Source organism: Orcinus orca, chromosome 20, assembly GCF_937001465.1.
Source record: "Orcinus orca chromosome 20, mOrcOrc1.1, whole genome shotgun sequence".
NCBI lineage: Eukaryota > Metazoa > Chordata > Mammalia > Artiodactyla > Delphinidae > Orcinus > Orcinus orca.
Window position 1 is genome coordinate 21,029,934 of NC_064578.1, and position 8,256 is coordinate 21,038,189.

An 8,256-nucleotide genomic window follows, 5' to 3' on the forward strand; every position below is an offset into this window, starting at 1 on the left:
GGCCAGATATCTGTCCTTAGACTGAGCAGCATTTTCTCTCCCTCCCTGAAGTTTCTATCCATCAGTCCCAGTTTCGTACCCCCCGGGGGTAAGCAAGATGAATCCAGACACTCTTCTTCATGACAGTGCTTTAGATATTTGAACAAAGTGATCATGTGCCCCCAGAGCATTCTCTTCTACGCACGATACAGCCTCAGATCATTTCTCCACGTGGCTTACATTCCGGGCTCTTCAATGTCCTGACTGTCAGTGTGACGCCCAGGACTGAAAACTCTAACACCGTCTATGGAAGAACACAGAGGGCAGAGAACCACCTGTGATCTGCACTGTGTGTTTAACAATGTGGCTAAATAAGGTGCCAATCTCTTTGTGTTGAAAACTTTGTGTTGAAAACTTATCAAGTGTATGATTAAGTAAAACACCCAGCTCTATGATGTGCATGTGTTTGTACAGGTAAGTTGTGTATGTGTGTTTATGTATATGTATATGCACATGTATTTGTGTGCATATTTCTTGTCCTCTCTCTCTCTCTCACTAGAAATGATCCTTGTTAACAGTTTTAATCTCACCTGCAAGTTATGAGATTTAAATGAGTCTACATGTAAACTGCTTACATGGATCAGATGACTATAATGCTACCTATTCTTATTTTATCTTCACATGCATTAATATGGTCTATTTGCCAGCCAAGGTCTGCGACAGGTTCTAGAGATATTGATATATCTGGGAATATGTATCCCTAAATGATGTATAAAATATGGCCTCTGCCCTTAAAGAAATAAGAGCCCTGGGAGAAAAAACATTTTTTACATAATGGGTCAAGTACTGTACACTGTTCCTGACTTATGATGTTTCAACTTTACAATGGTGCAAAAGTGATACATGTTCAGTAGAAACTGTACTTGGAATTTTGGATTTTGATCTTTTCTGGGGCTAGTGATATATGGTCTGATAATCCCTCGTGCTGGGCACGGCAGTGAGCCTGAGGCTCCCAGTCAGCCACTCAAAAACAAAGGTAAACAACCAATACACTACAGCCATTCTGTACCCAGACAACCGTTCTGTTTTTCACTTTCAGCACAGTAAATTACATGAGATATTCAACACTTTATTATAAAATAAGCTTTGTGTTAAATGATTTTACCCAACTTCAGGCTAATGTAAGTGTTCTGAGCTCATTTAAGGTAGGCTAGGCTCAGTTATGATGTTCTGTAGGTTAGGTTATTAAACACATTTTCGACTTAACAATATTTTCAAGTTACGATGGGTTTATGGAGACATAACCCCATTGTAAGTCAAGGAAGACGTTTGGAATTAGGCACGTGGTGGGGTGCACAGAACACAAAGGAAGGATACTAAGTTCATACTGGCAGCAGGGGAGAGAGATGGGCAAGGAGTATCAGAAAATATTTCTGGAGGATAGGACAGCTGAGCATGGAATTTTCAAAGAATAAACTGGAATTAGCCAGAGCATAAAGGAGCAAACTTGTTCTAAGGAGGGGGAGGAATATATGCAAAGAGGATGATGCTATGGGCCTCTGAACACGGGCAGAGTTTAATAGGTTTCCATGCACTTGGCTTCAGGATATAGATGCATTATGAGATGTTAAATGTCCAGTTTATAGGAAGTTACCATCCCCGCAGACTGAATGCTTGTCAGTTTACATCTGAGAAATACTAGCGCATACTGGAATGAGAAAGCTCTAGGGAGACACCCAAGCTCTAAGCTGTACCAACCTGGACATACAGCTTATCACCTGGCATTACAGTTTCTTCATCAGCAAAATCAGTGTAATTACACTCAGCAAGAATACAGAGAAGGCACCTCCTTTCTAGTAACTGCTTAGGACGCTGCTGCTACTACTGCTGCTCACTTGTGACATGATATTTAAAACAGACATTGGCCAAATAAAATGTGGAAAGTAAAAGGAAAGTAAAAGATGTTTATCGTGGAAAAGCAATTACTGGGTGCTGGGCATGAGGGTGAGAAATAGGGTTAGGAGGAAAAGGCTGGAAAGCACTAGCTGCTATTTTCAGCTGCCTTTCTGCTTTGAAATCATACCTCCTTACAAGTGTTGATCTGGATAAATCTATTTGTTCCACCAGAATCTTTTGTAACTACACAAACTTTTAGCTGGAAAAATAATCTTACTTCACTTTATACATCTGCCACATCCAAAACAGTCTTATCTGATGATTGATTATTTTATAGCACATCTTCCAACGTTTGCTTCTGTGACTCAACTGACATAAAGAAAATAGACTGTCTGGGTGCATTTTCCCCTTCCATAGATATAAGAAAAGCTATAGGAGGAGAGCAAATCGACTGTAAATACACATGATAAATTTTGCTTCTGTTGATAAACCTTTCTTAGTCAGTCAAGAATTGCTTGTACTGGGGGGATTCCCTGGTGGCATAGTGGTTAAGAATCTGCCTGCCAATGCAGGGGACACGGGTTCGATCCCTGGTCTGGGAAGACCCCACATGCCACGGAGCAACTAAGCCCATGTGCCACAACTACTGAGCCTGTGTTATAGAGCCCGTGAGCCACAACTACTGAGCCCATGAGCCGCAACTACTGAGCCCTGTGCACCTAGAGCCCGTGCTCCGCAACAAAGAGAAGCCACCTCAATGAGAAGCCCGCGCACCGCAACGAAGGGTAGCCCCCGCTCACTGCAATGAGAGAAAGCCCGCGCACAGCAATGGAGACCCAATGCAGCCAAAAATAAATAAATAAATGAATAAATTTATTTAAAAAAAAAATATATATATATAAGAATTGCATGTACTAAAGACTAAATGATGACTATATGTCACATAGTAGAGAATTACTAATGTAATTTGGGCCAGTTAATGGATTCTGCTTTTACTCTATTTTCCCTTCATATTCTATACCAAATCTCTTTAGAGGAGCTGGCCTGACATACGTCATTTTTTTTCCCCTCCTCTTTGGTCATCATCCCTCTTCGAGGATGCCTTCTTTAAACATCCTCTTTGGCAGTAAACGTTAGCAAACATTTATTGAACACCTACCGTATGCCTGTATGCTTGAGAGACAGTGATGAAGTATCAGTAATTATTGGTCTCTAAATGTCTCCTGCAGAGGGACAGTGGTGGGACAGACAAGCATTGCGGATAATATAATAATACATAGGGGATAATAATAATACACTGTAGCAAAATCAAATTGTAGACAAGACTGTGGGAAGGGAAAGGTCAGGAAATACTTTTCTGAAACGTTTCATGCCTTAGTTCAATTTTGAGAAACGAAAGCTAATGAGAAGTAGGAGTGAGATGAGTGAGGAGCAGAGGAGAAGAAAAACACATTCACTGAGTATTTACTATATTCTAGGCACTGCGATGTATCACCTTTCTAACTTACAGCAATTCTCTGAAGGAGGTACCGATGTTATTAGATGTGGAAAATGAGGATCACAGAGGTAAAGTATCTGCCAACAGCAAGTAAGGGCCATAACCAGAATTCAAACTTGGGCAGCTCAATTTCCAAGTCCATCGTCTGTGTCATGGAATCCTACTCCCTCCTCTGATAGGAGCAGAGAAGGAGAAAATAAGATGGTATGGACACTTTAGGTAAGAAAGTGGACAGGTAAAAATCTTTGGAGGCCTTGAACAGCAAGGAATTGTTGACAAATGGCCCTGAGTGGCAACATCAGGGGACCTGGCTGACCTCCGCACTGACCTCCGCGGTAAACTGAATGCCCTCCATGTCCTACCACTTGTGTTTCAGGGCAGGACTCTGACTGAAACAGAATCAATATAAATGTATCCTTTGGACATACTTTTGAAAAACTGTGCCTGGAGTGAAGGTAATCAGTAACCATGGGCTTTCAGAGGGAAACAGAAATGTAGAAATCTTTCAGCCAAACTCCTCATTTTAGACAGGAAGTGGCTCAGAGAGAGGAAAGTATTTGTCCAAAGTCAGACTCTGCTCAGAGCTGAGGGATTTCTCTTTTTAACTAATTAAACATCAGGTGACACTGTCTTCCTGACCCAGGAGCATATTTGTGGGCACAGGAAAGGAGAGCAGCCTAGTGCCCAAAATGATTTCATAAAACTGCAGGTTATATATATATATATATATATATATATATATAAAATATATTTTATATATATATTATATATATATATTATGAGGTATATTATTTACTTGAGGTAAATAATAATGCTGTGAACATTGGGGTGCACATGAAAAGACCCTCAACATGACTAATCAACAGGGAAATGCAAATGAGGTATCACCTCACATCTGTCAGAATGACTGTCAACAAATAGATAAGACGTAAGTGTTATTAGCAAGGATGTGGAGAAAAGTGAACCCCTGTGCACTGTTGGTGGGAATGTAAATTGGTGCAGCCACTATGGAAAACTGCATGGAGGTTCCTCAAAATATTAAAAGTAGGACTACCATATGATCTAGCAATTCCACTCCTGGGTATATATCCAAAGAAAACGAAAACATTAATTTTAAAAGATCCATGCATCCCTTCTTTCTCTCATCCACTTGAAGCCACTATGCTCTTCGTCAACAAATACAATCAGATCACTTCTGCTTAAGAAAAAAAAAAAATTCAACAACTGCCCATTGCATTCAAGATATGATTCACGATTCTTTCCTTGTCCTACAAAGCCCTGTGTTATCTCTGTATTTCCACAAAGCTCATTAAGCATCAGTCTTAGAGATATTTTTTAGCTCCTCAAAAGTTCCAAATTCCATCTTGCCTCAATGTCCTTATGTAGTCTATTTCTTCCATGAATGTTCATGTTCTCTCCCTACACTTACCCTAACTAGCCCGTCTGCATCTTTTAATTCTCAGCTTTGATTCACACCTTTAAGGAGACCTCCACTCACCTCTCCTTACCACCTCTCCCTACCACCTCTCCCATATAGATTAGTTCCTAGTTATATTCCCTTGTAGACTCTGAGCAATTAAGTCTCATTTAATTATTCATTTATTAGCAAACTATTTGAGTAAGCTGACCAATTTTCTGAGCTTCCCTGTTCTTACCTATAAAATGGGCATAAGAATACTTGCTCTGTAGAACAGTTGTAAAGACTGAAATTAAAGTACTTAATAGGCATTCAATGAATAGCTATTAAAAGTGTTATTCTTTAATTCTACCCATGCCCAGAACAATACTCTTTGCAATGGGGAATCAATCATGGCTCAAGACCCAGAACTAAAGTGACTGTCAATTAGAATAGAGAGACTTTTCTGGAATACTGTTTCCAAGAAGCAAGCTCTTGGGCCACCTGTGTAAAATACTGCATTCCATTTTGACCTACCTTTGCTCTATGGAAACATCACTATTATCTCTTAGCCACCAAAAAGGCAACTGAATAGGGAAAGGGAAACACACAACCACTAGATAAAGCACTGAAATAGTCTATGCTGTGTAAGTTCATCTATCTTGAGCTGAGGACACTAAAGAAAGATTTTTTTTAAGCCTTCTCCATCAGCTAAGAAGCATTTCTGTCTTCCCTTCTCAGCACTGATAGTCAATGTTTCAACATTCATGAAAATTGGAACACAGAGCTCTCAAATCCTGTAGTCTAAATTGTAGACTATTTGCAAAGCAAGCCGGTACCAATCTTGAAAATACTTCCAGTGGTTCTCCAGGAGCACAAACATATTTTAATGCACCTATTCACAAGTTTAAAAAGTAACGTAAATGTATGCACATACGAACATTGAAATAGCCCTCTGTGAGGCATTCTATTAAGCCAATTTCTTCGTCCCTACATCAAACAAGAATTAGAAATCAGAATCAGAACTGTCATTATGCATACCTGTAATTCATTTTAAGAAATTCATATGTTCTAGAAAAGCTGTCTGCACACCACCACTTTGTAAATTGGATTATATTTTTAAAAGCACTTAACAAGGTAGCTATTTTAATTAGCTTTCCAATAAAACCTTTGGTGAAATGCAGAATCATTTTGTAGTGTGAATAACTGGCATCATTAAATTCACTTTGTAAACAAGGGACACTTGCACCACATTCAGATTCAAGCAGATGATTCATCTGCTCTTGGTTTGGGGATTCATTCATTCAGTTAGCATTTTTCATGCATATATTATTCATGTATTCATTCTTCAAATATTTACTGAGTGCTTACCATATGCCTGGCACAGTACTGGATGCTCAAGACACAGGAGTGAATGAGAGAGATGATGTACTTTGCCCTCCTGAAGTTATAGCCTGGTGGAGCAAGATGACCAATAAAAACATGTAAATTAAAATATGTAATATGATGTCAAGTACATATATGTTATAAACAAGAATAAAGCAGACTAAAGGGATAGAAAGTGGTAGACTACGGGGGATTCGAGCATCGGATGGGTGATTCTGCTGGTGAGAGAGCCAGGTAAATCCTGATTAAACAGGCAAAATGAGGGAGCAGACCATGAAATAGGGGCAGGGTGCTTCAGGCAGAGGGCAGAACAAATGCAGATGTCTTGAATCTGGAGTACACGTGCATTTGAACAACAACAAGAAAATAAGTGTGGCTTGAGTGATCAAGGGAGAGATTGGAAGATCAGCAAGATAGTCAGGGGCTGGCTCGGGTTGTAGCATCTACACTGTGGAATGGAGGCATGCGTGAGGCAATTGTTCTCAGCAGCAGTAGGGGCAAGGGATGAGTGACCCTCAGAATCCACACATCTCTGCCCATCACGGAAAGGCATGGTTTTTCCATATAGATCAACATCCTTATGTCTTTTCGCTTATATCCTCCTTCTTCCTCTCTTACTTTCTCCACTTCTGCTGACTTCCCCTTCCTCTCTCCCTTACCTCCTTTCACCCTTTCATCTTTTACCCTTCCATGAAAACTTTTTTGTGTACCTACTGTATTGCAGACACTGTGCCTAGGGATCCGATAGATGCCCTCTGCCTTGGGCGTAGAGGAAAGTTCCTCTCTCTTCCCCACACACCCGCAAACATATCAAGACTAGAATCTGTTGCATGAGCTTCTCCACTGAAAGGGCAAGCTAGTGGGATGACTTGTGAGTCAAACATACATAGGCTGGAATCCCAGTTCCAGTACTTACCAGTTGTATTTATATTGAGCACGGCATATAATTTCCTTGTCTCAATTCTCTCATCTGTAAAATAAGGATAATACATACTTTGAAGGAATGTTTTGAGAATTTCTAGTTTTATATATAAGTTGGTGATTAATATTATTACATTATTATTTCTGCTTGCTTTCTTCCTTTACAACTGGAACTTCAAAGTAAAGGAAGGACATGGTTAGAGTTTGGTAAGACACTGAAATCGCCTTCTGATCTTGTCTCCTCTAATGTTCTAGAATATTGTATTCATGATTATAGGATATAACCCATGGGACCTGACAACCCAAGATGACCCAGAATGGTGGCATGATGGAAATCAGTTTCTGCTTGTGGGAGAGTGCATTAATGGCCCCAACTCTTTACACTTCTCTGTATTCAGACTCTTTGCCATGCAACTTCTGAAGCTTCTTCCACTAAGAAAGCAGATTATATTTCTCCACCCCTTAACTTTCAATCTGGCCATATGGTGTGCTCTGGCCAACAAAATGAGATCGAAAAGATAGTTTCCAGTTCTCAGCCTACACCTCAAGACACCGCGCATATTTCTGCTTGGCATCTTGTGCAGTGGCCATCACCATGAGAATATGCCCAAGCTAGCCCTAAGGAGGAGGATGAGAAATACAGGAAGCTGAGTGGAGTTACCCCAGCCCAGCCCCAGCCAACCCACAGATGTATGAGAGTAAATAACTGTTATTTTAAGTCACTGAGTACTGCGGTTATTCATACCCTAGTATTACTGTGGTGATAGCTGACTGACATACTGGCCTTAACTTAATAAAAATATTTCTTAATTAACATTATCAGTTAATCAAATATATTGATTGGACTTCTAATGCTGGAGATACAGACAAAAACCAAAAAAGGTATCATCCCTGCCCTTGGGGAACTTATAGTCTAGGTGAGAGGGATAGACAAAGAAACACTACGGATAAGAGTTAAAGTGGGTTATGTTTGAGAGAGAGGGGATCCTTGGAGTCAGGTCTTAGCCTGAGATGATTGCCTGACTGCTCCTAGTGGTGGAAAGAGGAAATGCACCTAAGAGATGTTTTCAATTTAACAGAGTCTGACTTAAAAAACTCCAGAATTTCAGCTCTGGAAGTATCCTCCTCAGAACTTATGTTGAGTAAGCTCTCATTTACAGCCACGGGAACTGAGGCTCAC

The 8,256-nt window shown here is 40.1% G+C and overlaps 1 long non-coding RNA gene across 1 annotated transcript in view; it reads right to left on the minus strand.

Moving 5' to 3' along the window:
• The window catches only part of LOC125962659 (uncharacterized), a 101,157-nt gene extending 93,979 nt beyond the window's left edge, over positions 1-7,178 (minus strand). Inside the window, exons 1-2 of the long non-coding RNA XR_007474107.1 lie at positions 7,072-7,178; positions 6,141-6,223 (exon numbers count right to left, since the gene is read on the minus strand). This is a non-coding gene — a long non-coding RNA (uncharacterized LOC125962659). The remainder of the gene's footprint in view (positions 1-6,140; positions 6,224-7,071) is intronic.
• Positions 7,179-8,256: the final 1,078 nt, after the last annotated feature.